We start from the raw sequence: 16,604 nt of genomic DNA on the forward strand, positions 1-16,604 counted from the left end.
GAATAGAAAAAAAAAAAAAAAAAAAAATCAAATCAAATCTGAATTCAAAAGTGAAATCTGCTGGGATTAACCTGGATTAAGTTATTTTGCACACATACTTATTATTTAAAAAAAAGAAAGAAGTTTTATCTTAATGCACACACTTTCTCTATAATTGATTTGTTACTACACAAGTGCCCATGGGGGATAGACACTGTTGGTGGAGGGGGGGGGTGGGGATTACGGACACCGGTGAGACAGGAGCGCGTGTTGCGTAAAAGTGCGCACGCGCGCAGGCCGGCCGGCCGCCGCTGCTTGCGGCAGCTGCGGGGCTCAGATGCGGAACAAAAGAAATCAGAGTCCAGCACGAGCCATAAAACACTCTCCTCGGGCATTGTTTACCGGCAGACGGGAATAACAGCAACCCCCTCCACCCCTCCACCCTCACTACACTCTCCCACACATCCAGACAAAAGGTGCCACCCCCCCTCCCCTCCTTTGAGCCCCCCCACACCCCCTTTGGCGTCCCTTTGCCCCCCCCCCCCCCAAACACACGCACCGACTTCCATTATCTGCAGTGTTGCCTAAAACTGCCAGAACAATCCAGAAGAGCCACTGGAATAAGAACATTTACAACTTTAGTTTAGTTTAAAACCAAAAAAAAAACTTGAGTCAACAGGTGAATTATACAAAATAGAGTAAATAACCTTTCAAAAGACTATAAAAACTTTCAACAAAGTTCTAAAGAGTTTTTTTTTTTTAATTCACGCACACTAAGTAATTTATTTTCAATCTTTAAAGTATTTGAATCCTAAATCTTGGGAATCCCATCACTTTGCGCTGCGTCTTTGCGGCTCCACCACTTTGTTTGTGGATTTATTCCCACGAGTAATAAAAACGCCCCCACCACCACCTCAAAACAATAAAAAAACAAACAAAAAAACAACACTTTCTCGTCGATCAGAAACATGCATCCTCCTCGTAACAAAACCACCCATCGCCACAAAATAAATCAATAAATCGGCTGTTGTTTTTTCATTGAATTCTCCCAAAGTCTCGTTTCTGAAGTTTCACGTTACTCCTCTACAGAAAAAAAGAAAAAAAACCCAAACATTTTCAGGTAATTTACCTTGTGAGATGACGATTGCCGGAATGAGAAATGTTAGTTTCACAAAGAAACGATACATTCCTCCTCTTCAACTTCACAAATGAGGCTGATTCCCACGTTGGGTTCGCATAGATCCGCACGGTGGTACTTCCAGATGTTTGAAATAAAATATCCCCCCAAACCGCTTCTTCTCTTCTTTTTTTCTTTCTTCTTTGAGGGGAAGAAGAAGAAGAAGAAAAAAGGAGTAAATCCAACAGAAAGAGGTGAAGGGAACAGGGTTTTTTTTTTTTTTTCAGCGGGATTCAATTCATAGATGTTAACTTGGTGCCTCCCGAGTTCTGAATGAAATCAAGAGGCGACGCGACAAGTTCCTCCCACTGCTGCTGCTGCGCCTCCTCCTCCTCCTCCTCCTCCTCCTCCTCTTCCCCCTCTTCCTCTTCCTCCTCCTCCTCCTCCTCCTCCCCAGGCGAATAAACACTCACCTCCTCCTCAACACAACTCAATCATGGGAATACAATCATTTAAAAAATAAGACGTAAACTCACACAGAAAGTCCAATAATTCAATTTAATTAATTTTTCATACATAATATCTGAAGTATAATTTGTTTTAACAGCTCGAATCACCACACAGAGTAATTACAAGCAGCTCAATCGCGTAATTGTATCAGAGGCAAAATTAGCTGATGATTAACTTCAATAGGCTATAAAGGCTATTTGAGCACTTTATTTTGAAACGCCCCTCTCGTCTTCTCATTCTCGGGGTCATGCAGGGGATTCAAACGACAGGAGGAAAAACCTGCAGAACCACTGCTTCATCACACGTAACCTGTGTGGAGTCGGTGTTTAATAAGGAACGTTTGCCGAAACAATGTTCTGAAAATAAGAAAATCCGGTAAAAATAAAGTTGTATTGATTCATCTGAATATTTCGTTTGGACAGAATGAGTCTTATTATTGCTGAATAAGTCTTATTATTCAACAGAATAAGTCTTATTATTCAATTATTGCTGGGGTTTCCAGCAATAATTGAGTGCATTATTTTGTCCTGCGGTACAGCTACCGGTACAGCTACCGGTACACCGCTTTACTCATACTTAAAAATAAATTTTTATCTATTTTTAACCTAATTTAACTGTATTTCCATGAGCACATTCAACTTGCTTGTATGAAATATCTATTTTAAAATAAAAATTTCACAGACCAACAAAAATTTTACATGAATTGTATTTTTTGTTGTGTAAATTAAGATACCGGTAGATAAAACACAATAATCCTCTTAGTTATCGAAGTAATCTTACTGACTACAAAAACGCAGATCAACAGGTTTGAATATAGATTAAAAACTTTGCCGTCCTCAGTCGCAAACTTGGATTTTAAAAGAAACAAACTTGACTACAAGGTGTGGGTTGTATTTGTTTTTAAATAAAATTACACACTCGTGAAAGTACAAGTATCCCCATAAAAACTGAATTACATTAGCATTTGTTATAATGTTTAATTATAATGAAAAATTAAAACAAATTATTCCCAAACCACACATTTCTTCTACCCAAACTTAAAAAGCGTTAAGTGCTACTTTTTTGTAACCTTCAAGGTCAACAGAGCAGGAATTCTTTCTCAAAACTAGACAAACTCTTGTGTCTCATTTTGCAAGAATAATGTAATAAGAGTGTGCTAAACTTTTCAAAATGACTCCTGTGTTTTCCTGAGGTTCCTATTGACCGATCACCACGTGGCGTCCCACAGGGTTTTATACTGGGGCCACTGCCAATGTAGATGCCAGCATGTAGAACAAATAAAAGCTGGATTTCCTTCTATTAAGAGCAAAGACAAATAACTTGATGCAAGTTTCCTTCAGTTAAAAAAAAAAAAAAAAAAATCCATGTCCATGCTGACGTTACTCTGCAAATAGAGTCGACACCTGCTTCACTTTTTTAATACGGGATACACTTCACTTCTTCAGCTTCGCGTCACAACTCGCTGCCGAGAGATCCTTTGTGTTTGTTTTGCAACGTCTTGAAACTTTCTGGTTTCTGTTGACAGGTGTAGTTTCGCACGTTGCGAGATTGCATCGTGCCTCTATAGTATCTCAGTTAACACATCCAGTATTAAAAAAAAAAAAAAAAAAAAAAATGCCTGTAACACAGATTCCAGATTTCTTTCCCCTCGGGGTGAGTGAAACTGTCAGGGAGAGTTGCAGCAGAGTTTCAGCACCTCGGGGCGAAGATTATTTTATTATGAAGCCCACGCACATGCTGGTCGCCTCTCTTGGTGTCACTGCCAAGTGGACCTATGCCAAAAAAAAAAAAAAGTGGGGGGTGGGGTGGGGGGGGAGGCGAGGCCTCCGAGACGTGGGAAAACATCAGGAGGAGTGAGAGGCGAGCCACACATGAATTGCATAACCGAACCCCACGAATGGTGTCGTGACGAGGGAATATGGTTCTGGGTGTATTAAAGTGGAAGATGTGCCCGGGCTTGCAGGGCGGCAGGAGGAAGAAAAAAAAACACCTGACCCACCGTGAGAAGTGGCGAATCCGTCAGGCACACGCTTGCCGCTTGTACGGCGAGGCGTGGCCTCGCTCCGGATCAGGAGAGTCCTGATTTTCAAAAAATGCTGGCAGAGTTTTTAGTTTTTAGTTTTTTTTTAGTTTTTTTTACTGACATGAAATTGGAGTTTCTGTCTTTCCTTGTGACTCTCTCTCTCTCTCTCTCTCTCTCTCTCTCTGTCTCTCTCTTGCTCTGACTTCAGATGCTTTATTTGTTTCCAGGGTAAATTTGAGGCCATGAGAAAATGCCGCTAAATGGATTCACAAGGTTGAGGAGGGAAAGACCCAGAAGCTAGGAAAACAAACTCAATCAAAACTCAACATCGAAACGAGAATCCAGAGGGGCCTGTGTGGCGGCGGCGGTGGCGGCGGCGGCGGCGGTGAGCGCTCACACCTCGGAGAGAATCAACCTGATTGGATTTCATGGATCTCTGTGCGGTTTGCATGTTCTGTGTGCGAGTGTGGCTTTTCTACGGGGCATTATGGCCCGAACCCGAACCCGAACCCGAACCCGAACCCGAACCCGAACCCGAACCCGAACCCGAACCCGAACCCGAACCCGAACCCGAACCCGAACCTGAACCCGAACCCGAACCCGTCCACACGGGAAACATCTGCATCAAGTTGAAAAGTACTCCAAAGAAAAAGAAGAAGAAGAAAAAGTAAAAATAAAAAGAGAGAAAAAGGAAAAAAAATAAGAAAAGAGAAAAGAAAAAAAGAAAGAAAAGAGAAGGGGAAAAGGGAGAAAAAAGAAAAAAAAAAAAGGAAAAAAGAAAGAAAAAAGAAAGGGGAAAAGGAGCAAAAAGAAAAGAAAAAAGAAAGAAAAAGAAAAAGAAAGGGAAAAAAGAAAGAAAAAAGAAGGGAAAAAGGAGAAAAAAGAAAAGAAAAAAAGGAAAAACGAAAGAAAAAAGAAGGGGAAAAGGAGCAAAATGAAAAGAAAAGGAAAAAGAAAGAAAGAAAAAGAAAAAAGAAGGGAAAAAGGAGAAAAAAGAATGGAAAAAATGAGAAAAAATGAGAAAAAAAGAAAAGTACTCAAAAGCATGTAGTGCATAAGGCAGGAGTATAGGTGGCGCTGTAATGCAGAAATACACCAAATATGGAGAAGGAGACCCGGACTGTGCAAAAAAAAATTTTTTTTAATGGAGAAATCGACAAATTCAACATGTCGCCTTGTTCTAGCATCGGCAGCTTCTGCAGCTCCGCCAGCAGCAGGTCGTCGGTCATTGTTGTTGCTAAGGCGACGTCTCGGAGAGGGAGGCGGGGTTTTCGTCTCAGCACACGTACCGCCTTGTCCGGCCACACGTGGAAGCCAAAACTCCTACGACGCGGCGCCGTGTGGACGATCGCACAAATACGACGTGGTTACGTGAAACGGCGTCATCGTGTGGGCGGAGCCTACATCAAACTACAGTCCAACGAGAAAAGAAAAAGAAAAAAAAAGCATTTGAGTTTGATGGATCACGCCGAGGCTGATCGGTTTACAGCAAACGGCGATTTAAAAATCATGTTTATAAATCGAATGTGCGAAATTCAGGACGTTTACACTGCTGCTCGTGGAAAACTTCGGGTGAACAATGTGAAACGTGAATGAACCCGGTGAGTAAACAGTGGCTTTGTGTCTAATCTCCTGAAAGTGATGGTTCACACCTTCGTCCCGGCCGGTCGGACGCAGTGTTTACCGAAGGGCTTGAACCCAATTGGCTGCTGTTTGTAGTATAAACAGTCCCTTTGTTGGTCATTCGGAAGACAAGCGATTGGAAAAGGACGTCTCTCTATTGAGTGGAACAACAATCCCACCCCCCCCCCCCCCCCACCCCCTTCTCTGTTTGTGGGTTTGCTTTCTTTTTTCTTTTTTTTAAAGTTCAAACAATTTTTTTTTTTATTTCAACATATGTCAGCAAAGGCTTAATTTACAGATGTAAATGGTATGAAGCAATTATGCCATTATAAACAAGCATAATGAAAAAGAAAAGAAAAAAGAAAAAGAACATAAAAAAAGAAAATTAAATCAAAAGAATAAAAGTGTGCATACATATTTATAACCATAATCAAAGGAAATCAAATAAATAGTCAATTATATATAAAAAAAAATTAAATATATATATATATATTTTTTATTTATTTTTTATTTTATTTTATTCATATTATTGTATTATATATATATATCAGTATTCCCTTCATCAAAGGGTATTTGTAGTTCTCTAAAAATAAATTAGAAATGGGGTCCAGATCTCTAAAAATATATATTTTTAAAGTAAATCTTGGTTTTTTTCCAATTATTTTCCCACTCATTGTCTCTCTTAACAATCTAATAAAGCTGGTTTGTTCCAATTGTTGTTTCCAATTGAGCACAATGCTTCTCCTTGCAATGAGGGTAGTTGAAAGCGATGACATGACGCGCATTGCTTGGTAAAGGGCAGGTAGATGGGGTAATAATGAATATAGCACTCTCAGGGTAAGGGCACAATTCTTTTTTTCCAAAGATTGTTGTAAATGCCTTAAAAATATCAGACCAACGTGGCTTTGCTTTACGGAAAAGGTCCTCAGGTGTCCCAATTATCACCCCCCTCTCTCTCTCTCTATATATATATATAAGTCACGCTAATGTCCAACATGCCCAGGCATTCCGTAATGAGACGAGTGTCACAGATCAAAGCACTTTGCCACATGAGCTTTTATGTCCGATCTCTGGAGGCCGACGAAGAGGCGCGGAACGCATTAAAGTCACATGACGTGGGGTCCGTTTCACGAAGCAGGTTTAAGGATTACCCCAGGTTATTGAACACCGAGTTGAGGGAAATGCGGGATTTTCCGTTTCACAAAGGGAGGTAACTCAAACCGGAGGAAGCGGGGTAACTCAAGCCTGTTTCACGAAGCGGTGTAACGTCAACTCCCGGTCAGTTACCGGGGCAACAGACGCTCTAGAACTAACCTGGTCGCGAGCAGGTTTTTGTCAGTGAACACGGAGTTTTGCTCTGGCTCCGCCCCCTTTCCGACGGACACGGGATTTCATTTCCTCATTCAGCGGGGGAGTTTTGGCGAAACAGTTCTGCAGTGCCTTATTCCCGAGGCAAATTACACGTCAACTTTATTCCCTCAATATGGAATGTGCTTTTGATAATGATCCGATTGATGAAGGCGCAGCATTACTTCGCCGAGAATTTAATATTCGCATCATCAGACCGCGCATAGATGTACTGGCATTTGCAGACACCTTCCTTTTTGAGCGGTACCATTTTACTGCCGAGACCATTATGCACATCCACAGTTTAATCGCTCTGTACATTAGCAACATCACCAGCCGGAGCCTTGCCCTGACGTCATAGCAGATATTGTGTGTTGCGCTGAGTTTCCTCGCAAATGGCAGAGCTGTCAGAGACACCATATGCCATCATCACTTCGGGGTCTGACCACCACCACCACCACCAAATAAAGACATGATGCACAATTAATTTTGTCTTTTTTAATTCCTACAAATACAAGAGCTAGTTTAGTTAATGTAGTTAGTAGATAGCATAATTCACCTGGGACTGTACACCCACCCTTAACTTGTGCTCCAGTAGTTCAATTTACACATCTGCATTTCCTTAGCAGTGTTTTCCATCTTCTGGAGCAGGTGGAGTCTATAGATCTGTTTTACAGATAACTGGAAAGACATAAGGAGGACATTCAATTATTACAGTTGGACATGAATTCCACAGAATGAACCTCTGGTGTTTACTGAACATCTGTCTCACTGTCAGTCCTTGCAGTGGATGTTGAGGGACCCTCCTGCTGCTGCCCAGCCATGCCCTGTTAAAAATAATGTGTCAATACTTCAGTGTAGACAAAATATCACTCTTTATTCCACCACAATGTTTCAGAAATGTAAACAGGATGAGAACTATCATACCTCTATAGGCCTTTGTGGGTCCTCCTCTGTAAAGGCAGCAGACAGGGTTTCCTCGTACTCTTCATCCTAGATGAATATGTTTCATTATATTTAAACTACCATTTTGCAAGATCTTTGGAGTGTTGCCTACTTACAAGGTCTGTTGTGGCATGAGGGGGTCCAGCAGGCAGAGAGCACCATCACAATCTGTTGGGTGACAACAAAAAAAGACATGATGGGGAAATAAAGATGAACAAAAGGAGGCTTAAAGAGATATATAGGCCTCGGCATATTATATATTAGGAAGGAAGTGGTATCTTGAGGGGTGAGCTCTGAAGAGGAGCTCCTCCAGGGATTCCCTCAGCCACTGGCCTCCCAACATTCTGGCTTAGGGCTCCTCTGCCTCTATTAAAGGTGGAGGTGCTGGGCCACCACCCGTTTTACAGGCATCTGCCTTCTTTCTGTTGGCTGAGTAAAGTCTGTCTTAGTTTAGCCTTAATTATTTGACAGCACATGATATGGGTGAGAAGACATTTATGTGTTTGAAAACAGCATTATGTTGGGAATAAAACACCTGCACAGTCAAATGGCCACTTGATATTTACTGTACAATGTCACACATGATCGAAATTACGTTAAGAAATGTATTGATTAACAATTAAATTGGCAGCGGTCTTACCCGATTGGACAATGTTTTTATATTTCACTTTCAGCTGCTGCCAAGAGCGCTTCTCCCCCGCGGAATTGCACCCAAACGAAATAAATTAATAAGCTACCATCAAGCAGTATTCCCTTGCAATAATGTTGCGATGACAAAGACGTTTGAACTTACGCATTCACTTGAGCAGCAATCTTCTTCCACGCCGCCTCCCTCTCTTTAGCAGCCGCTGCGCTGTTGCATTTTTTTTTTTAATACGTTCATATTCGCCATATGATCGGATCAATACTTCCTGCTCCACTGGCGTCAAAAACTCCGCCCTCCGCGTCTCAGTTGTCATGGTGACTCGTTGAATCGGGGCTCCATTGATGCGGTCTTTTTAGAGTCGTGGTGCACGCGCTTGACTCCAGGTGAAACTACTCCGAGTTCATCAAACTGATCAAAATCCGGCGTCGTGAAACCGAAAACTCCGCGTTTTCTGTCTCAGTGTAACTCAATTCAGAGCTCGGTGTTAAGCCCATGGCTTCTTAAACCTGCTTCGTGAAACGGACCCGTGGTTGACGTGGTTGTTGTTGTTGTTGTTGTGTGCCGCGTCTACGCAACGCTTTCAAGTGGTGACGAAAAGAAACCTTTATTGTGTTTTTATGGGGAGTCAATTTACCGTCCGACGGCTCTCTGAGCCGCAGGGCGCGTTGTTCACGGTGAACGGATAAGTCACAACCTTCTTTTTTTTTCCAGATTTATTGATTCAAAGGACTGGATTTCAAAGTATATTTGACACATTTTGAAGGATTATTAAGTGTATTTGACAAAATAAAACACAAGCTATATCAGTATATTTTTAACTTTAAAGTTAAAACAGTGCTTCCTGGATGGCGGCTGTGAGTGATGCGTTCAGGTGCTCGTTAAGCTGCGGGGCTCATACATATATAATATGCTTATTAAAGGTTTGTGTCATGCTTTCTTGCTCTGAACTGCCATAAAAGCTATCGCGGTCGCCGCCATCTTGGATGCTTTGCGCTCTCCTACTGCACCAGCAGCTTACACGTGACTGACGCATCACGCATAACAACAATATCATTACGCCGGTAAAGATAGTACCGACTTTTACCACTGGTTTAGAAAAAACCCAAAACAAACTGCAGGATTACAAATGGAGAACTTTTGACATCTCGCTCAGGACTAATACCTCTTTGTGACGGTGTCGTAACGGGATAACGCCGCTTTGTAGCTGACCGCTTTGAGTGATGCGTTCAGGTGCATCACGTAAGAACGCCCTCTGACATATCGACGAGCTGCGGGGCTCCAACTGCAGCAACGTTACATGATAAACATGATTAAAATATGACTGATAGACAGTGCTGAAGTTTCAGGTTGGTGGTGGTGGGGGGTCATTTGAGCAAAGAAGACCATTCTTTGCGAGAATAAAAATCCGTATGATACCATACTAAATATACATGGACATATATTAGAGATATGAAACATATATAAAATATCAATTAGAAATAATGTGTAAAGGCACATTGTATAGGATTTATTTTAAAGCATAGAGCTTTCAAATAACAGCAGTGGCTTGGTCATTGATAACCCCAAACCATGCATAGTCTCAGCACCCCCCCCCCCCCCCCCCCCACCCCAGAGGTTTCCAGACCGCAGGTTGTGAAACCATTACTTGACATAATCTCTTTCAATCGGAGGCTGTTGACTTCTTTTTCTTTAGAGCAGGGTGAAGGATGAGCCTTTAATCCCATCAAATTATAAAGTGGCGTCATGCATGCATTTGCAAGTGTTTGTGTTCACATGTTTTCTGAAAGACAATGGAACATGGGGGTGAGGGGGGGGGGCAGGAAGGTCCCGGCTCCATGTGGTCCGTGGAGACAAGGCCTACCTGCAACTCTGCTTTCTGTCTCCGGGGTCCTTCCCCCACCTACAAAAGCCTGGAGGGTGAGAACAATGCAGGAAATGGGGCTGTCATTCACAACTTTGTGACAGAAGCAACGACTTAGCTTTCAGTCCCGCAACTGAAAATTCTTTCCCGAGCTCTCGCTGATCTACAAACACCTACGGATGTCATGTTTCACACGTGAACTTAAGTTCTCAAGTCAGACTAACCACACGTATTCAACCAGCATGTAATTACACTAAAGAGTCCATTTATCTTCTGCACTTCATTATCAGTGGTTCCCCCCACCCTTTCCCGTGTCAGCCCTAATCGCAGGGCAGCATACATCCTGGACTCCGCCAGTCCATCGCAGAGGATTGACATATGGTCAATGTTGAGCAATAAATCAGTTTCACTAATGCGCCTTTTTTTGGAAAAGGAAAGTGAAAACCCCAAAACAGACACAAAGAAAGCATCCAAAGTCAAAACTCCACATTCAAACCTGGTTCGTGCTGCTGTGAGGCGACACTTTACTGCTTTAGTTTACTAAAGTAGCTTCTTGTATTTCTTTCTTTTTAAGTCTAGATTTCAACTTTTTGAAAACTATAATACGACTAAAAGTCAGTTTGGTGTTTTGTTATTTACAAAAGTTGCTTAGTGACCTGGAGACCGACACATCTGTCTACAGATGTTTTGAATACATTTGTGAGGTTTTTTTTAAACATATTGAAATTTTTCTTACATTTTTTTATTTGTTTCATGTGCCTGCACCAAGTTTTTCTGATTAAAAAAAACATTTAAATAAATGCTGAAAATAAATAAATAAAAAAAAAAAAATTTATGTAACTTTTTAAAACTTATATATATTATTTTTTTATTTTTTAAAGAAAAAAACATATATAGTAGGCGAATGAGAAATAGCTAGTATTAAATTGAATATCGCTCTATAACGACCGTTCCCGATGTCTGATGCCAGCCTTCACAGAAAAGACTAAAAACATATTTTACGCTTATATACAGTGTATATGGAAGCGTCTATTACATATGTTGACAAATAGAACTAGAAATAGCTAATGTTAACTTTATATATATATATATATATATATATATATATATATATATATATATATATATATATATATATATATATATATATATATATATATATATATATATATATATCGTCTATCTGAGATGAAACCGTTGTTGCCACTTGTTGTTGCCACTTACCTAAACACGGGCAGAATTCAATAGAGAAATGCATGTATCAGCATTACAACCCCCCCCCCCTCCCAAAAAAAAAAGGAGATGAATTAGATTAGCTGCCCCACTAGGCAGACATTTAGGCCGTTTAAAGGCTGAAGACTGGAACGGTGCGGCAGGCCGGGCAGTTGGCCCTTAGAGACTCACTGATCCGAACGGTAATAGTTGCACGAACGGGTCAGGGCTGCACAGTCGGATATCTGTGCCGTTCCGCGGAGACCCACAAGCAAAGAGGTTGTGTTCCTCTCTGCCTCTCAGATCCACCTTCCCGTCCCCCCCCCCCCCCCCCCCCCCCCACCCCACCCCCCCAACAGTGTCTCTCCCTGACCAGCATGTCAGTGTTGCACATCCTGCCAGCCAAACGCGAGCAACAAAGATCCCCGTTATCCCGCCGAGCTCCGCGGCTCTCAAAGCCCCCCGACCGTCCCTCCAGCGTGGACAACTTGTCCCTTTTTCGGCTCAGAGATATCGCAGGGAAAGAAGGAGTGAGAGTTTTTACAAAAGACACAAACAAAGGAGGAAACCGAGAGTGAGAAGCGCGAACGTGAAGCTTCACACGCATTCCTCGACCGACGGTGCCGCTGGTCCACAGCCCAGAAAAAAACAAAACAAAAACAACAACAACAAAAAAAAAAACGAGACGCCACTGAGGAAACTAACGCACAGAGTGGGGATATAAGACGAGCCGTTTGTGCAACTTGGAAATGTACTGATTAGATTTGACGCTCGGGTTCGCAGCTTTGGGGTGTGGAATGTAAACAAGAGGCGAACAAACAGAGAAAGACAGGGAGAGGACTTTCTTTTCCCATCAAAACCTGGCCCCCGCGTTAATCTCTCCTTTCGCCATGACTTCACAGGACAAATAGGCTTCAGTTAGAGCGTCAGGCAAGTTTTCAACTGTGCGTAGGTTCACAAAAGTTTACTGTGTGGATTCGACTGTACGGATAATTTAGTTAAGGCGCAGCTGGGCTGTGTAGGAATTTTTGAAAGACCTTTGAGTAAAGCCCGTCATAACTAATTTAACGTTGGTCTTCGCCCCTTCATGTCAAAGGTCGGTGACAGTGAATAATGACTTCCCTCTCTCGCGTACACCACCGATTTCGGTACTAATGGACGCTAATGGATCCCAGTACGCTCTCTTCCTGAGCGCAGGCCAAGTTTCGGGGTACACAGGGAGCGCTCATACAGCGTAATCTGTCAAGTGGACTAATCGCCATGTTGAAACAGCGCAAACGACAAAGGCCCCAACAGGGGCGGGAAAACAATTGTGCTGTAAACAAGCCAAGAATTCCGTGGTAATGTTTTTTATCATGACTCAGTCCTGCTGTGTTAAAACATGGAGCCAAACGCTTTAGGTTGTACCTAAATATAGCCCATGTTCGTTTTAATTTGTTGACTGATGTGCTGCACAAGAAGGCAAGCGACCTTATTATAATAGTTTAATTGCATAAACAACCAACAGCACCCACTAGTGGACCAACACGGTAACGACACCAGGTTCAGTGTGTTTCTGCCGTTTACATGTAAACAGTCATTGTTTTCAAAACGTTTCCGTGTGAATGTGAAACTTAATAGCTTTGCTTTTATTTCTTTTCACTTGAAATTTTGTCACATAAACGAGGCCTAAATATCATTTAAAGCTTTTGGTGCTACGCCTGAATATTTTGGGCTTTTCAGTCGAATGTAAAACGCTGTGGCAGGAACTAAAAGTAGTTGTCAAATGGTTTTGTTATGTGGCCTAATGAGAAACTTCTCAGGATTTAGTTAATGGAATTCAGTTTAAAAAGTTAAGTTGAGCTTTTTTGTTCTTGTTTTTTTTTTAAAGATTGTTTATATCGTTTTGAATCAAGTTGAAATGTACGCATTTCGTACTTCCAGGACTTGGTGGGAAGGAGGAAAGTGGTTGGACAAAACTCATTGATTTTAAATGAAATATGCGCCTTTCAGAATTTCACTAAACTGAAATCTGGAAGTTGTTGCATCTATATATGGGTTCAGATGATGATCAATGTAAACACATTTTTTCTCAAGTGTAGGTTAGTGGTTAGTACTTACATATTGGCTGCATATTTAATTATTTATTTTTTATTTTATTGATTGATTGATTCTTTGATTCATTGATTTACTTACTTGCTTACTTCTCCGCCAATAAAGTTGGCCGATGTTATGTTTTATCCTGCATTTGCTATACATTTTCAGGGATGATTCGTCATCATTCAAGGACCATTTGATATAGATTTTGGGTCGTTAACGTTTCCGAATAAGTCCCTCAAAAGCTGTGAAAGAAATGTCCCATACAAAGCGGTTGGGGGAGATCAAAGGAGATTAGCGTCTGTTGCCATGGAGACGCCCCCTGCTCGGTGTTTAACACAGTGACGTTGTGACGTGACCTACCTAGTTAGTGTCGATATGAGCTAAGGGCTATCATGCTAGCGACGCTAACTTGATTCCGCAAACAAAAGTGGCGTTGGCGAAGGCCTTCGTTCTACCGAGTGTAGCTCTAGTTTTCACCTCCTGATTTCAAAATCGAACTGAATCACTGCGCGTCAAACAAAACTGCTGATCGGCAAGTAATCTGTGCACCATTGAAAGCCTCCCTGGAACCTGTTGCGTCCCATTTAAGGACGACATATCTGGTGACCAGTGAGCCTCATCCCAACGTCCCTCTTTTTATTTTAGCGCCGTCCTGATATGTAGTCCATATTGGAGTGTAGTAAAACCTCCGCCGAGGCGCTCTGATCACTCACCAGGCCAGGCGGGGTGCACGGATGTGGTGGGATGCCTGCAGGATGATGGCACGCTGATGGCGAGAGTCACGGGCCACCGCGTGACTCTGCGGTTACGAGGCGAACTCAAGAATTTGTCCCCGGGAGGACGAGACGCGGATCCTGAGATCGCCATCCACCCTCCAGTTCCACGTTCATTACAAAGCCATTCTGGAGCAAAGTGAATGTTAAGACGCTCCGAATTAACCCCCGAGAGTGGCAGAAGCAGCCTCAGCTGTCCGCCGGTGTCACTTTCCATCCAAATGGTATGGACGAGGGGGGTCCGACAACTGTCACCCTGACCTTGCTTCTCCACTACACTCTCCCAAGACAAGATTGCGGACACTCACGATTTGCGGCGTGTCCGCTTGAAAACACCGCCGCCCGCCGCAGACGGACGGGTTGAAAATGACCCGACGTCACCGACATGCCCGGACCTCAGAGTATGTCCTCGAGATACTTAAGATAATTGAATGTCATGCACGTCACCTTCGGGCCTCAGCGGCAGGCGACGTCTCGTCGGCCAGAACTGCTGACTTGGCTGATTGGCTCATTAGCGAGAGCTCACACGGATCAGTCCCATGTGTTTCTCCTTCTAAAAGTACATCAAGGCATCGAACTCGGCCCTTTCATTGCGTCTCGTACTTCATGTTTGTCACTTAATCTCGGGCGGATTTTGAGCATGCCCGACTTGTTTCATCTTTTCATGTAATTTTGAAATCCAGTTCTATCGGATTCCAATAATATGATTTTCACTACTAACTTGTTTTACTCCAGCCGGTTAAAGTGTAAAAAAAACCAAAAACAACATTCAAAACCATTAATCAATCCAGCAGCTGACACCATTCAGTGTTGCACAGCTGATTGCAGCTGACAAGTAACTCTGCAGGGCCAAAACAGAGAAATACCCACTGTAACCCTGCGATGTACTGTCAACAGTACTTCCAAACTTCACCCTGCAAGACTTCTGTAATCCACAGACTTTAAACTTGTAGCTAGTCTGAATTTGTAGTTGACAATCGCACAAAGAACCTGGGAAAAATAGGGTTGCAGGGAGTGCGACCACGGTTTAACTCACGCCTTGGCATTGGAACGCCTGCAATGTGCTGAAATGTTGAGGAAGGTAAATGAATGAAATTCACTTGCAAAGCTTTTCCACCCACTTAGGCAGAGCTTTACATCGCTAATCACGTTCACACGCTAATGAAGGCAGCTGCCGTGCAAGATGCTCAAGTCCATCCATTAGGAGCAATTTGGAGTTGCTCAAGGACACTTGACGGATAGGGAATTGAACCCGCAATTTTTAGATTGAGAAACGAACCACTGTACCAAATCGAGCCTCCAGTTAGTCCTGAACAAATTAAAGCTGTCAAGTGAAAACACATCAGGCTTTGATTTTATAAAGAAACAAAAAACACACAGACAAGCAGTGAATAGTACGCTATGAACATTAACAATGGGAGTACATGGTCAGTCGGTAAGTTGGTAAATAGGTTGGTAGGTAGGTAGATAGGTAGGTGGGTAGGTAGATGGGGAGGTGGGTAGGTAGATAAACTACTCAGTAGTTTAGTAGATAGCTCGGTCAGGGGTAGTTAGGTCAGAAGGTTGATTGATTGGTAGGTAAGTAAGTACGTAGCTAGGTCAGCAGGTCGGTAGGTAGGTAGGTAGGCAGGTCAGAAGGTTGGTAGGTAGGTAAGTACATAGCTAAGTTAACAGGTCGGTCGGTAGATAGGTAGGTAGATTGGTCAGTAGGTAGGTAGGTAGATAGGTCAGTAGGTAGGTAGGTAGGTTGGTTGGTAGGTAAGTATGTAGGTAGGTAAATAGGTAGGTCAGTAGATCAGTAGTTAGGTATGTAGATAGGTTGGTAAGTAGGTACGTAGTTAAGTCAGCCGGTAGGTAGGTAGGAAGGTGGGTAGGTAGGTAGGTAGGTAGGTAGGTAGGTAGGTAGGTAGATAGGTCAGTAGGTAGGTAGGTAGATAGGTACGTAGCTAAGTCAGCAGATAGGTAGGTAGGTCAGTAGATCAGTAGGTAGGTATGTAGATAGGTCAGTAGGTAGGTAGGTAGGTTGGTTGGTAGGTAAGTATGTAGGTATGTAGGTAGGTAGATAGGTAGGTCAGTAGATCAGTAGTTAGGTATGTAGATAGGTCGGTAAGTAGGTACGTAGTTAAGTCAGCAGGTAGGTAGGTAGGAAGGTGGGTAGGTAGGTAGGTAGGTAGGTAGGTAGGTAGGTAGGTAGGTAGGTAGGTAGGTAGGTAGGTAGGTAGGTAGGTAGGTAGGTGTGCAATCTGAAGAAGCATCTTCACCAGTGGATTCCACCATGTGAAAACACTGGTAGCTACAGTTGTCAGTTCAGTCAGTGAGAGAGGTGACGTTGAAAATGCCGCGACAGAAGCTCTTAATCCCGCCAATGACAGACGTGACAGTCGCCGTTGCACAAGAACGAACACGTTCTTCCTCGCAGGTCTGCCATTGGGTATATATAGAGCGTGGATCCTCCTCGGTGAATTTATTTTCCAAACCTCCAGCGTCTC

This window comes from Blennius ocellaris (assembly GCF_963422515.1).
Source record: "Blennius ocellaris genome assembly, chromosome: 15".
Taxonomy (NCBI): Eukaryota; Metazoa; Chordata; class Actinopteri; order Blenniiformes; family Blenniidae; genus Blennius; species Blennius ocellaris.